General features: G+C 39.6%; 1 non-coding gene across 1 annotated transcript; it reads left to right on the forward strand.

The window, feature by feature from the left end:
- The first annotated feature begins 9,963 nt into the window (after positions 1-9,963).
- TRNAI-AAU (transfer RNA isoleucine (anticodon AAU)) lies at positions 9,964-10,036 on the forward strand. Its single transcript has one exon. It is a non-coding gene; the product is annotated as a tRNA-Ile (tRNA).
- Positions 10,037-12,544: the final 2,508 nt, after the last annotated feature.

Here is a 12,544-nt window from a genome sequence, read left to right on the forward strand (position 1 = left end):
CTTGTTTTATCTATTCTATATATACTTGTCAGTGTCTACAAATTTCAAACTGCCAGTCTGTCCCTTCCCACCGTGGAATCTTTTAATCATCTGTACTTCTGCGTTTTGTTTTTTTCACCAGGAACCACGGTGATGTGGTCATTTGTTTTCCAATTGAAAAAGAAATAAATGGTATCACAAATAGGAGCTGGATTAGTTTCATTAAATTTAAATTTATTTAAAATTTATGAGACTCGAAGTTCCTTTTGGAAATTCTACATCTTACATTTAATGCTGGAAGAGCATACACTCTGATATAAAAGTAAAAAATTACAGAGATGGATGAATAAGTTTTCCTGCGACTATTTTTTTGCAAGCTGGTTGTTATAAGAAAAGAACATGACGTCATTCAGATACAGAAGTATTTGAGTTCTCTCGGGGAGGGATAAATTAAGAGTTTAAGATGAACAGATACACACTACTATATATAAAACAGATCAACAAGGACCTACTGATAGAACAGGGAACTATATTCAATTTCTTGTAATAAACTATAATGGAAAAAATCCGAAAAACATATATGTATGCGTATGTATAACTGAATCTCTTAGCTGTACACCTGAAACTAACACTGTAAGTCAACTACACTTCTATAAAAAATAAAGTAAAGAACAGTATTTGAGTTCTTTCAACGCACATGCATCCTTGCATTCGCATCTCTCTATACTTACTGCATCTGTGTCAAAGCAGCCCCTCCCACGCACAGGACCACGTTCCCACTGGAGCCATTACCTACATATGGTGAAGATGTAATTCTAAGCAAATGACTGAACCATTGCCCAATTTTCCTTTTGCTTCCTAATTCCTACTGTCTGTGAGTATCTCTGCACTGAGGGCTTCCTGGGGAAAAAGCAACATGCTAGCTAGCTGCGGTGAGCTTTTACCTGGTCTGAAGAAATACGCTTCGCCCTTTAGCAATTTAGGAGCTAAGTGGGGTGACAGCCATCCTAATTCCCAGCCCATATGTCCGGGGAGACGACTGTCATGTGGCTACATGATGATGGTTGCTCTGGAGGGGTTCTCTCCTCTGTAGGCACAGAATTCTGTGGCCTGCTCAGATTTGACACATATCAGATTTGCTGTCTGGAAGATCTCTGCCATCTGGGACTTGGCAGGATGGGCCATGAGGACAACATGAGGGATGGTTGCTGTGACTTTCTGAGGCAGCTGGGCTGCGATGCTGCGTGGGCTCGAAGGAGAGTCCGCTGTAACAAGGGTCTTAATACACGTGGAGTTGGAGACGGAAGAAGGATTTCTTTTTAGTCTGAGAAAATTTCAGAGGGAAGGTGAAGTGAAACCCATGGACTAGGAGATACAAGGGGTGGGCGAGCGCAGGGAAAGAGGCTGATTTTTATAAATTAGCCGTCATTTGTGCATAGTCACAATGCAGAGTAAAGGGGGTAAGAAAGAGGGAGTGGTGGTAAGTCTGTTTCTTGTTCATGTGCTTTGGAAGTAATTCATTCATAAAAGACTTATGACTTATGTCTGATGTGTACCAGGCACCGTCCTGCATCCCAGGGAAACATCAGTGAAGAACACAAACAAATCCTCTGCCTTTGTGGAGTTTGCATTTTAATGAAGAGAGCTACAAAGTGAGAGAAATAAATAGGTAAGTTAAATGTTATCTTAGAAGGTGATAAGTGCTATGGGAAAAAGTGAAATTGGCTTAAGAGGATGGATGGGTATGGGAAAGAATGACATTTGAGCAGAGACTTGAAAGAAATGAGAGCAGTAAGCCATGGATACAACCAGACAGAAGAAACAAGAAGTGCAAAGGCCCTGAGGTGGCAGCAAGGATAACAGTGGGAAGGCCAGCGTGCCCAGAGCAGAGGGAGAAGAAAGGAGAGAAGAGGGGCGATGTTCAGAAAGGAAAGAGGAGCCAGACCGTCCGGGAATTTTGGGCTCTAATGAGGACTTTGGCTTTTACTCTGAGTCACAGGCTTTGGGGCATTTTGAGAAGCAAAATATGTTTGTGTATTCCAATATTCGATGAGCCTATGTTTCAGACCCGATTCACAGTGTACTGGGGATTTGGTCCCTGGTGCCGCCTAGTGAAGGGACATGGCAGGCTGGGAGCAGGTGCAGCAGAGAAAGTATAAAGTAGGCAGAAAGCCTTACATGTGGGGAGCAGCTTGGTCAAATGCTTTGAGAAGCATTAGAAGGATGATTCCAGCCTTGTCTTTGGTGACCCCGTTCCCAAGACTACCCTCCGGAAAACAGCATGCCCCAGGGTGGGTTAGAAGCCTGAAGTGTTGACAGGTGCATTTAATATATCGCCAATAATAAAATCAAATGCTTTTGGAGGGAGGGAGAGTGTGGTCTTAATCTTCTCTGGTACCACAGCTCAGTGAAAGGAGCTTGAGTTCTCGCCTTTGTAAAAGCTTTGAAGGGCAAAAAGAAACAGAGCCTGAAATGACTAAATGCTTGAGGTGGAGACGAGGGCAGGAAAAGGGGGAGTCAGAGACTCACAACCACACCGTTTGGTGACACCAAAGGTAAACTTACCCCAAGGCACAGACTAGTAGGACACGGACTACGTGGCCAATTAATAGAACTAAACGGGTGAAAGGAGGTGAGCCAGGTAGTGACAAAGCTGTGGAAGGAGTCGGAGGGGAAATGAGTGAACTTAGGCAACAGGATGGAAGTCAGAGCATTACCAATTGGTCATAAACTGAATAAAAATGTGAAGATGGGGTATCCTATTGGTTACAGTGCTTTCTGACTATCTAAGTAAATGAACTACCGGCACAGTCATCTCTTCAGGAATGCTCCCACGTCTCAGTTGTCCTTTATGGTTTGATTCCCATTGGGATTCCCTTTTGGAAATGACCTGGTATCTAAAGTGAGCATTATTGTCTTGTACATAGTCTAGTGCAAAAAAAAAAAAAAGTGGGGGGGAGAAGGGAAAATGAGAACAAGGAAGCTTCCACCTTATTTCTATTTTTTGTTTGTTAAGGGAGAAAATTTCTAAATATTTTATGCATTCTACCAAGGACTGGCAAATATTTTCTATAAAGAGCCAGGTAAATCTTTAAGGGCTTTGCAGGTCATATGTTGTCTGCTATAGCTCCTCAGGTCTGCTGTTGTCGGGCAAAGGCAGCCATAGACAGTATGTAAGTGAATGAGTGTGGCTGGGTTCCAATAAAACTTTATTTACAAAAATAGGCTGTGGGCCAGGTTACACGCTAGAACCACAGTTGACTGGTCCCCGCATTCCATTCCCATCTTTAAAATCTGTCTGTATTTGAAGATTCATTTACTTGCAACTATTGGCAGTTGGGTTGATGTGATTCATTTTTATTCCTATTCAATATCATGTTTTACACCCAAATATAATGGTTTTAACAGCAGAAGTTTTAAAAGGTTAGAGTTTTTCGTGTTTTTTTTTTTTTTTTGGTGGAATTTCACTTTTCTGTAAACTTTTTTGGGTAGACACAGGCAGTGACAAAGCATTTAATTGTCCACTTTCTTTCCCCAAAAGAAATAAAATTCATAATTTCTTGTGTCATTTTTATGGTACAGCAGCTATGTCATCAGTAGTTTTCCATTGCAAATGCAATAAAAAAAACTGAAAATTAATTTTCTATCGTTTGAATCAGTGTCCCAGTACTTCAATATGGTGCTAAAGTAAAACTGTAAAGTTAATGGAATATTATAATCTGCAAGATGCTCTTTTGTTGAAGAAGGAAAATTGGCTCATCCTCCATGGTTTGAAAGGTTTATAGCAACAGGACCAACTCAGTCAGCAATTAAGAGTAAAAACACCAGATAAAAATGCATCAGTCCCATCCCTTTTAACGGAAACAATAGGAATTCCTGTCGAAATATTCAAAGGTTCACTGTCTCATTTTTAAGGCTTAGGTAAACGAATTCCTTTGCTTCTAAATCTTGCGTCGGGAAAAAAAATAGCAGTATTAAAAAAGAGCAACATTTATTCTTTGCGTGCACGGTAGTGATTAAAATGTTGACAGCATCCCAGCGTCCCCGAGCCTCGTGACAGCTGCCTTTGCTACTGAGCACAGCCATAGAGCCAGGGCGGGGTTTATTAGTAAACTGCTCTGCTGGGCCACGGACGCTCTGCCTCCATCCATTTCACACCAGCATCTGTTGCCGTATTTTAAAGCTTTATTCCACAAACTTTGACAAAGGCAAAGGTTCCGTGCCATATGCATTTGCTCCTCCGACAGAGCGGTATTCATCGGTTTTCCAGGATGGAGACCATAAGCTTTTGTTCCTGGAAACTGACTCTGCATTTTGCAACCACCCCCCACCCCAAACCCGTTTTGTTGACAGCAAAAACATCATCACTTCTTGTTCAGTCTATGTTTAGGAAATGGAAATTGCACTGAGTTAAAGTTTTTCCTTTTTGGCAGAAGAGAGATGGAACGCCTCTATCATGCCTCACCACGTAGGACTTCTAGCATCTTTCAGGCATTTTCGGTTTGTCCCAGTTCATGGAGACAGCCTTAGTCACACGTCATTCCCTGAAGACAACAGCTTCAAATAGGGCTGTACCCACGCTAGGGAGAGATCCATTTAAAAAGAGAAGCATGTAAAATCCAGATTTGAAATTCAATAAGGAATTCAGAGGGAAGTCTAGCTTTCAGGCCATCGCCTAGCTAAATGAATAAATGAATAGGCAAACTATTGCATCAACAGAAAAAAAAAAATCTAGAAGAAGGCAACCAAAGGAAGCCTTGCTCACAAATGTCTGAAAATAGCCCCGTCTGGAAAGGTATGCTTTTAGACTAAGAAAGCAGAAAATACTAATTAGACAAGAAGCAACCGTGAACAAACATGTTAGCAGAATCAATAACTGGAACTGATCAGCTATTTCTTTAATTGTGCCAGCTGGGCGTCTGTGATGTGCTTAGCAGAGCATAATTACCAGTTTCCATCCCATAGCAAAGACTTTTTCTTTTCTTTTTTCTTCCTTTTACATAAATACTGGAAATATGCCATTCAATAATAAATAATAATAATTTTTTCAACTGAAAAATCAGTGGAAAATGAGACATCTCAGGAAAGATAATATTTTATGAATAATTAGAAGGAGGCCAAGTAAGGAAGCCAATTGTGCTAATAAGAATGTGAGCTATCAAGGAAATGTAACTAATTTCTTAATTTAAAGGCCATTATGGGCTCTGTGTGCAAAGCTGCATTATGAAAAGTAGGGACAATTTGCTTTGCAGTTTTAGCATGAGTTCCCTAGTTTGTTCTGTTTGTTCTCATTTGTAGAGCTATGACTGATTTGAGCCCAAAGCATTGCCTACTGCAACTTGAAGGAGCGTGGAAAATAGTTGTCTGGTACCATTAGGAGGAATTTAGACAGACTATGAGCTGTGTAGTAGAAAGAAGAGAGAAGAGAAAGGTTTCACTAGTTAATTCAAAGGGAAAAAAAAATCCTGGCCCAATTGATTTGTACACTTTTTTTTCGCCCGAGTGACAGCAAAACAAAGGTTTGTAAGCATGTAATAGAGTGGAAAGACCAATGTTTTAAAGTGCACATTTAGCTGTGTGTGACCAAAAAAAAGCTTATCACTTCTGACATACTGCTGTGGGAAACTGGCCTCTTTAGGACAGTTGTCACCTGGAAAAGTGACATGTTAAGGAAGATATGTACATAGGGGATGAAGGACAAGCCAGAAAATACTGGACGAGTCTGATGAAAGCAAGGTTTCCGATGCTTATTTAAAACATACCTGAGATACCTTTTTCTAGAAGGAAAATGTTTCCTTAGCTTGTTTTGAACAGGATAAAAGAACTCATAATAACAAGTACTTTGACACATCTGCTCCCTGATGTAAGGAGCTTATTAGTTAAAAAAAAAAAAGAAAAAAAAGAAAGAAAGAAAAAGAAAGTAAATATTCAAATTGGAAAGGATCTTAAGTCCATTTGTATTTTGTCTGAGTTCCACTATTACCCATGAAATGAGAAAAAGGACTGCTTTGCTCAGCAGGCATAACTCTACAACAGGAATGACTGTAGCTACATGGGGGTTGTTGACGCCTGGGTTCTGCCAGCCCTGGAGAATGGCTCCTGTTTCTTCCAGGAAGCCGGGGAAGGAGAATCCTTGTATCATCTGCCTTCATTACCAACAAGTAAGTTCAATGCACTTGAATTTGGTTCAGTTCAGTTCAACCTAACCAATCTTTACTGTGCAACTACTATGCACTTGCCTATTGTGAGTAACTTGTGTTCAGAAACCCATCGCCTTTTAGTCTAAGAGGGAACCGTGAGTTTCCTTTTTTCTGAGGCTCTGGAAGGGCAGAGTAAAACCAGGCTATTCCTGCTTGGCAGAATAACAGAAGTAAGTTACTGGCTCTAGGAACGTCCAGCCTTGGGCTTGTTGGCCAATACGGTGTTAGCAGGGGTGAGGTGAGAGCCCACTTCTCACATCAGGAATTTGCTTTATGACTTTGCAGAAGTTATTTGACTTCTCTGGGGACTCATGAGTCTCATCGTAAAATGGGGACTACAATATGCATTTGTCTCATAGTTCTCTTTTAGAAAATTTAAAAATTACAGAATAGTACTAAGAATAATATAAAAACACCAATTAGTGTTTATTATCAGGGTATTTTTTTCTTTTTTTTAGTATGGGTATCCTTAGTACCCCAAATTCACAATAGTTTCTGTTTTGTAATATTTTCTTAAAATATATTATTTTAACATTAAAAATAATGAGTAATGTGTATGCAAACACCAGCTAGAAAATGGAAGAATAAGTTTTCTAAGTTTATTAGTTTCTTTCAGGTTGAAAGTAAAAGACACTCAGGTTACCAGGTCACGAGACTTTGAACTAAGATGCAGGAAGTAAGAAACTTAGTCACCACACAGCTCCTCTGGGTCCCCAGGCTCAAGTCTCTTTATAGGGAAATGGCCTTTGTAATCAAATCTTGCCAATGTTGCATAGTTGATTCCATTAGTCCACTTGGTAAGGAATTTAAAAAGTAGGACGTTCAGAAAAGAATATAAATGTATCTTGCATACCACAGAATTAAACAAAAAAAAAGGAAGAGCCTGTATATCATCTTAGTTTGGGGGAGGGGTAACTGAAGTTCAGATTTCACCTTCTCAGTAGTGTCAGTGATGAAAATGGTCTATATCTTCTCTGTTCATTATGGCAAAACACTAGACATATGTGGCTGTTTAGGGTTTGAAATGTAGCCACTGCAACTGAGGGACAGAATTTTAAAATTTGATTTAATGTTAATTAAATTCAAATTAAATAGCCACATGTAGCTCATGGCTACCATACTGGAAAGCACAGCTCTAAGCCCGCCATTCTACCTGGGTTCAAGTCCTACGTCTACCACTTGATGTTTGACTTTGAGCAAGTTACTTAATCTCTCCATTTCTCTGTTCCCTTTCCTATAAAATAAGAGTTTTTGGTGGTTTAATGACTTATGACGAAATTAAGTGCTTAGAATGGTGTTTGGCATATGGTAAGTACTATATGAATATTTTGTTATATTTATTCATGGGAGTGAACTTTTTATGTTTATTTGGTCATTTAGAATTTTTTGTGTGTGATTTCTTGCATATAACCTTTACTCATTTCACTGTCTGGTCATTTGTCTTTATCTTATCAATTCACTCCAAATTAATTTTAAGAAACTATCCAATAAAGAATTTTAAAGTGGCCACATTTAAAATGCTAAAAAAGAGAAGTAAAGGAATGCTATCTGCCCAAAGGTAGAACATCTACCTACTTTTTTTTTTAGGATTTCTCTAATAGAATTTTCAAAAGAAGAGAATGTGGAGGGATACGAACTGAGAATTTTACAGAATTTAAAAAAAATAAAGAAATCTCAGAACAAAAGTGAACTTTGAAAATCAAACATGATAAATCAAAATAAATCCATACCTGGAAACAAGGTAATTAAACAAGTAACAAGAAAAAAAAACCCCAGATTTACCAATTCCCTACTGGTTTTTGCTTCCTACACCTTTTCACTGGGTTAATTATTTTTCCTTGCTGAAATAAATTACAATTTATTGATAATTATTTTGGTGGGAATCTGAAGACAGTAAACTCTTACAGCCTTTGTATGTTGAAAAATATCTTTCTCTCTCCCTTTTTCCTTTTTTTCTCTCTTGAATGACAATCTAGCCGAATATGAAGCTCTAAATTGGCCTTTTTGTCTCCTTGGCACTATGAAAATACTAGTTCATTGTCTTCTGGATTCTATTAGAAGTTTTTGTCAATCTAATGGTCATTCACTTAAGATAAAATTGTTACAAGAGTAACAACTAATTAAAAATATTATTTTAAAAGTTTCATTCAAATAGTAACAAAAACAATAGGGTACCTACATGTAAAATAAAAGATGTGTAAACCCTATGTGGAGAAAATTACAAAAAGACCTGAAAGTCTCATATGTAGCCCATGTCCATGGATACATATATCAATACATATTCATCAATGTGTGTGAAAAAAGAGATCAGTTCTTTCTAAATTTCATCCAATTCCAGTAAACATCCCAACTTTTAGAAAAAGAGAATGTGGCAAGCTTATCTTGTAAGTAAGATGGAAATGCTAAGGGTCAAAAATAAGATAATTTTGAAAAGGATTAGTAAGGATTGAGAATGTGTCCCATACAATAAAAATACATGGTAAGGCATAAAATTGGCAAAGGGACAGGCTAAGAAGCTCATGGAAAAGGAAACCTATGTTAATGTTACTGTCTGCCTTTCCTAGCATTAGCTTTCTTCCTAGGTTTGAATGCTGGCTTTGCAGTTTCATTTTGAAGGAAGTTTTGGTTTCTGTTTTTTTGTTTTTGGTTTTTTTTTTTTGTCTTTAACAGTTTTGTAATTTTGAGTTTCCTGCCCTAAAGTCCTTTTCTTTCAGTTTAGAACCAGGATTTAAAATGCAATTTGGGAAGACCTGCTCTGCAACAATGCCAAAGGTGCCCCAGTTCCAGTGCAGCAAGATGCTGGGTTCCTGGTCATGTGAATGTCAGGGTACTGCTTCTTTTAAAGCCCTGATCCCAAACTCAGTAGGGCAGCCCTTTTTCCCCTCAGTCGCTCTTCACAAGCCAGCAAGCTTCACCCAGCTCTTATCTTCAGGCACTAAGTTCTCATTATCTATTTTGTGATTTTAGCCCTTATTACCCTTCATAAACTGGACTTTCAGCCACTCCTGCTGGCTTCCAGCAACAGAGCCAAGAGTTTCAATTCTGCTCGTCACCACCACTAACCCCCTTCTCTGCTTGTCATCAGTCTCTGTGAAGTGGTGGATGGACATTTCAAATTATGAACTTACGGAGCCATTCTGAGTAGAGGTTTCTTGCATTATCATTAATTCTTTTCAAAATTTACTCCCAATAAAATAAGAGAGCATGAATTCATGTCTGTACTATATATATTAAAAAAAAATAAAATAAATGTCTAAGTGACTAAGTTAAACTCTAAGCAGATTCAACAAATTCTGCTCTTGGCATCTTTACCTATGAAAGTATACAATGAAAATAAAAGGTACACGTACTCACGAAGCCATCAAAAAAGGAGTGTCTGCCGACTTTTAGTTCCTGACTGTCTCCTGCCGGACCCACACAGAACTGTAGTCGACCTACAGTGGTGGTTTCCACTCTGTGTTCTATGAAATCTGTAGAGACCCAAGTTGGAGAGCTGTGTCTTTTTGCTTTTTGTTTTGGGGTTCTGTGTAATGTTTCATTTTAGAGAAAGTTCTACTGCCATAAATATGCTTGAAAATTCATGGCCTGTGATAGAATCGATAAATTACTAACTATAATAGAACCTGGGTGTTCTCCAAGAGACCTTTGCAATTCTCCAGGTAGTGTTTGCAAATATCCACTATATAATCTGTGCTCTTAGTTTCCTCAGCTGCAAAGTGGTCATAGTAATAATTATGTTACAGGTTGTGGTGGGAGAGAGATGCAATCAGATGCAGGAAACGGGGGAAGGCATAGCTCAGTGGTACAGCACATGCTTAATATGCATGAGGTCCTGGGTTCAATCCCCAGTACCTCCTCTAAAAATAAATAAATAAACATAATTACCACCCCCCCCCAAAAAAAAAGATGCTGGAAAACATCTTGGAGGGGAAAATTGGCTGAGGAGCTAGTCTGTCTTCTCTCTCTCTCTCTACCTCAGTAACTTTCTCTCATACGCCAGCCTTGGAACACATGCAATTCTAGTTCATGCTAAGGGTGGATAAAGATTATTATCAACTGTGGAATTTGGCTTTTCAGTAGATAATCAGAACCACAAATATTCATTTGAAAGTGGCAAGGTCCCTTGAGGTTAGAGGTTTCAAAGCCCTCAAACACCTTGGCCTGGGATTTCTTCAGCTTTCTGGGAGATGTCTATAATGCTATACCAGCAAACTTCTCCAGGTAAACACGTCTTAAAGACACACTTCCACTCTCAGTAAATAAATTATCCACGGAGTCTAAATAACTCCAAGAAATAAGAATCAGTGAAGAAGTCAGTAGGTATTTAGTGGGCGCAGTGCTGGGTTTGTACCCTTTTCAAGAAATTTAAAGAGAAAGATTTATAGCATCTCATCCGAATTGTTGCTTAACAATACAATACAAGAATCTTCGGCGGCGATCTGGAGAAATAGATAAATGCTATAGGAATTCCGTGGTAGGAGAGCTCACCATGGTGGCTCAGGGTAAGCCAAGGATGCTTCGTGGAAGCCAGGAGAATGAAGTATTTCCCTCTGGGGACAAGGGATGCTGATGGAAGTGACACAAGGGTAGTAGTGTTAACAAACGGCTTGGGCTCTGGATCCAGGCTTCCAGAATACAAATTCTGATCCTGACTTTTCCTGTTTCCCCAGTGTTGGGTAACAGACTTAACCTCTCTGTGTCTCAGTTTTCTCACCTGTAAAGTGGATTTTAATACTAGTGCCTGCCCTAATAGAGCTGCTGTGAAGATTAAACATTTTAATTTGTCAAGTGCTCAGAACAGTGCCTGGCATCCAAGCAAGCTGTGTGCCCATGTTTGCTCAACAGAATAGCGATCCGAGCCGGCCTGACCCGACCCGGGTGAACCTGCTTTCTCGGAGCTTTATTTAAAGCACACAGTGATGGGAAAGGGGAGGTTTTTCAAGTCTCCAAAGCAGATGGGCTTGATTTCTTCTCCTGCAAAGTTTCTTGGACTATTTCTAGACACATGAAAACAGTGAGCTACAGCATGGTCTTGAAACGCGTGTTGCTTGCTCAGTGATTTATGCAAGTTAAATTCCTGTGGGTGGAACAGACAGCAAATTCAGATTAAATGCGGTATTCTGAACGCCCGATTCCTTTCCCTGAATCTGGTCCTGTATGGAGTGAGCTAAGCACACTGGTCTTTGATAATAATTGCTCCTTCTGGTGAGATGAATTAGCTCTTCCGGACTCTCAGGGGATTACTGAATATGTTACCTTTTCCAATTAGAAGTGCTGAAAGAAGTTGTATTTTTTTTTTTTGATTCTATGATTTAAATAGTTCTGCTCCCTTGTACCAAATGCAATTTGGCATAAGTAGAATTAGACGAGCTACCTTGTCTCGCTAAGTTGCTATCACCCATGTGCTGATTTGAAATAGCAACTGAAGTGATAAAGAATACAAACCTGCCACGTACATGTGAGCACCGGGGCTCGGAGGTAGGGCAACCTGAAGCCATGTCTTTGTTAGCTAAGACAACAAAGCTCTTCGAAGGGTTTCTTTCCAGCAGCAAATTATAGCCTGTCCAAACAAACAAAATTAAATTAGACTGCTTATAAATTAAACCTCTTCCACTAGCAAGATTGTGCTGCCCTAAAGGAAGTGCTGCTCTCGGGCAATCAGCAACTTCAGTAACCTGACAGCTGGCTCTGCCACTGAGCGTAGAAAGCCATTCAAAAAGGTCCTCTTCCTCTCTGTCCCTGGCTCTTACTCCACCCAGAGAGAACAAAGTTGGCACCAGGAGGCTGTTTGGAATCATAGTTGGTGCAGACCCATTAGGGTATCTATTAGATGTTTAGCACGCTCCTCATTTTAGAGCTGTGCTTACAAGGTGGGTCTCCTGTATCTGCGGGAGGCCATGGTCATGGTGTGGTGTCAGGAGCACCACTCAGAGATGCCAAGCTCCAAAAACATCTTCCCCACTGTTCTGTCAGGTCTGAAAAGTTCTCACTGGACAGTTGTTCTCATGAGTTAGGTTACAGAAGTGGTCAGCAAATTTCTCCCGGAAAGGGCTAGGAAGTAAATATTTTAGGTTTTGTGGGCTGTGTGGTCCCATTGCAACTACTCAGCTCTGCCTTGTAGCACTAAGAGCGGCCACAGACAGTATGTAATTGAACAGCCGTGGCTGTGTCCCAATAAAACTTTATTTACAGAAGGAAGCAGCTGGCCAGATTTGCTTTGGCCCTCTTTGCGGACAGAAAAATAAACAAATAAATAAAAAAGGCTACTGACATTAGAACAACAGAGAAATACCAGATTTCTCTTTTGTAAACCTGGAAGCTAAGATGATAGTTAAAAATGTATACACACTTGTACATCCCACGAT

The sequence above is a fragment of the Vicugna pacos genome, chromosome 5 (genome assembly GCF_048564905.1).
Source record: "Vicugna pacos chromosome 5, VicPac4, whole genome shotgun sequence".
NCBI lineage: Eukaryota > Metazoa > Chordata > Mammalia > Artiodactyla > Camelidae > Vicugna > Vicugna pacos.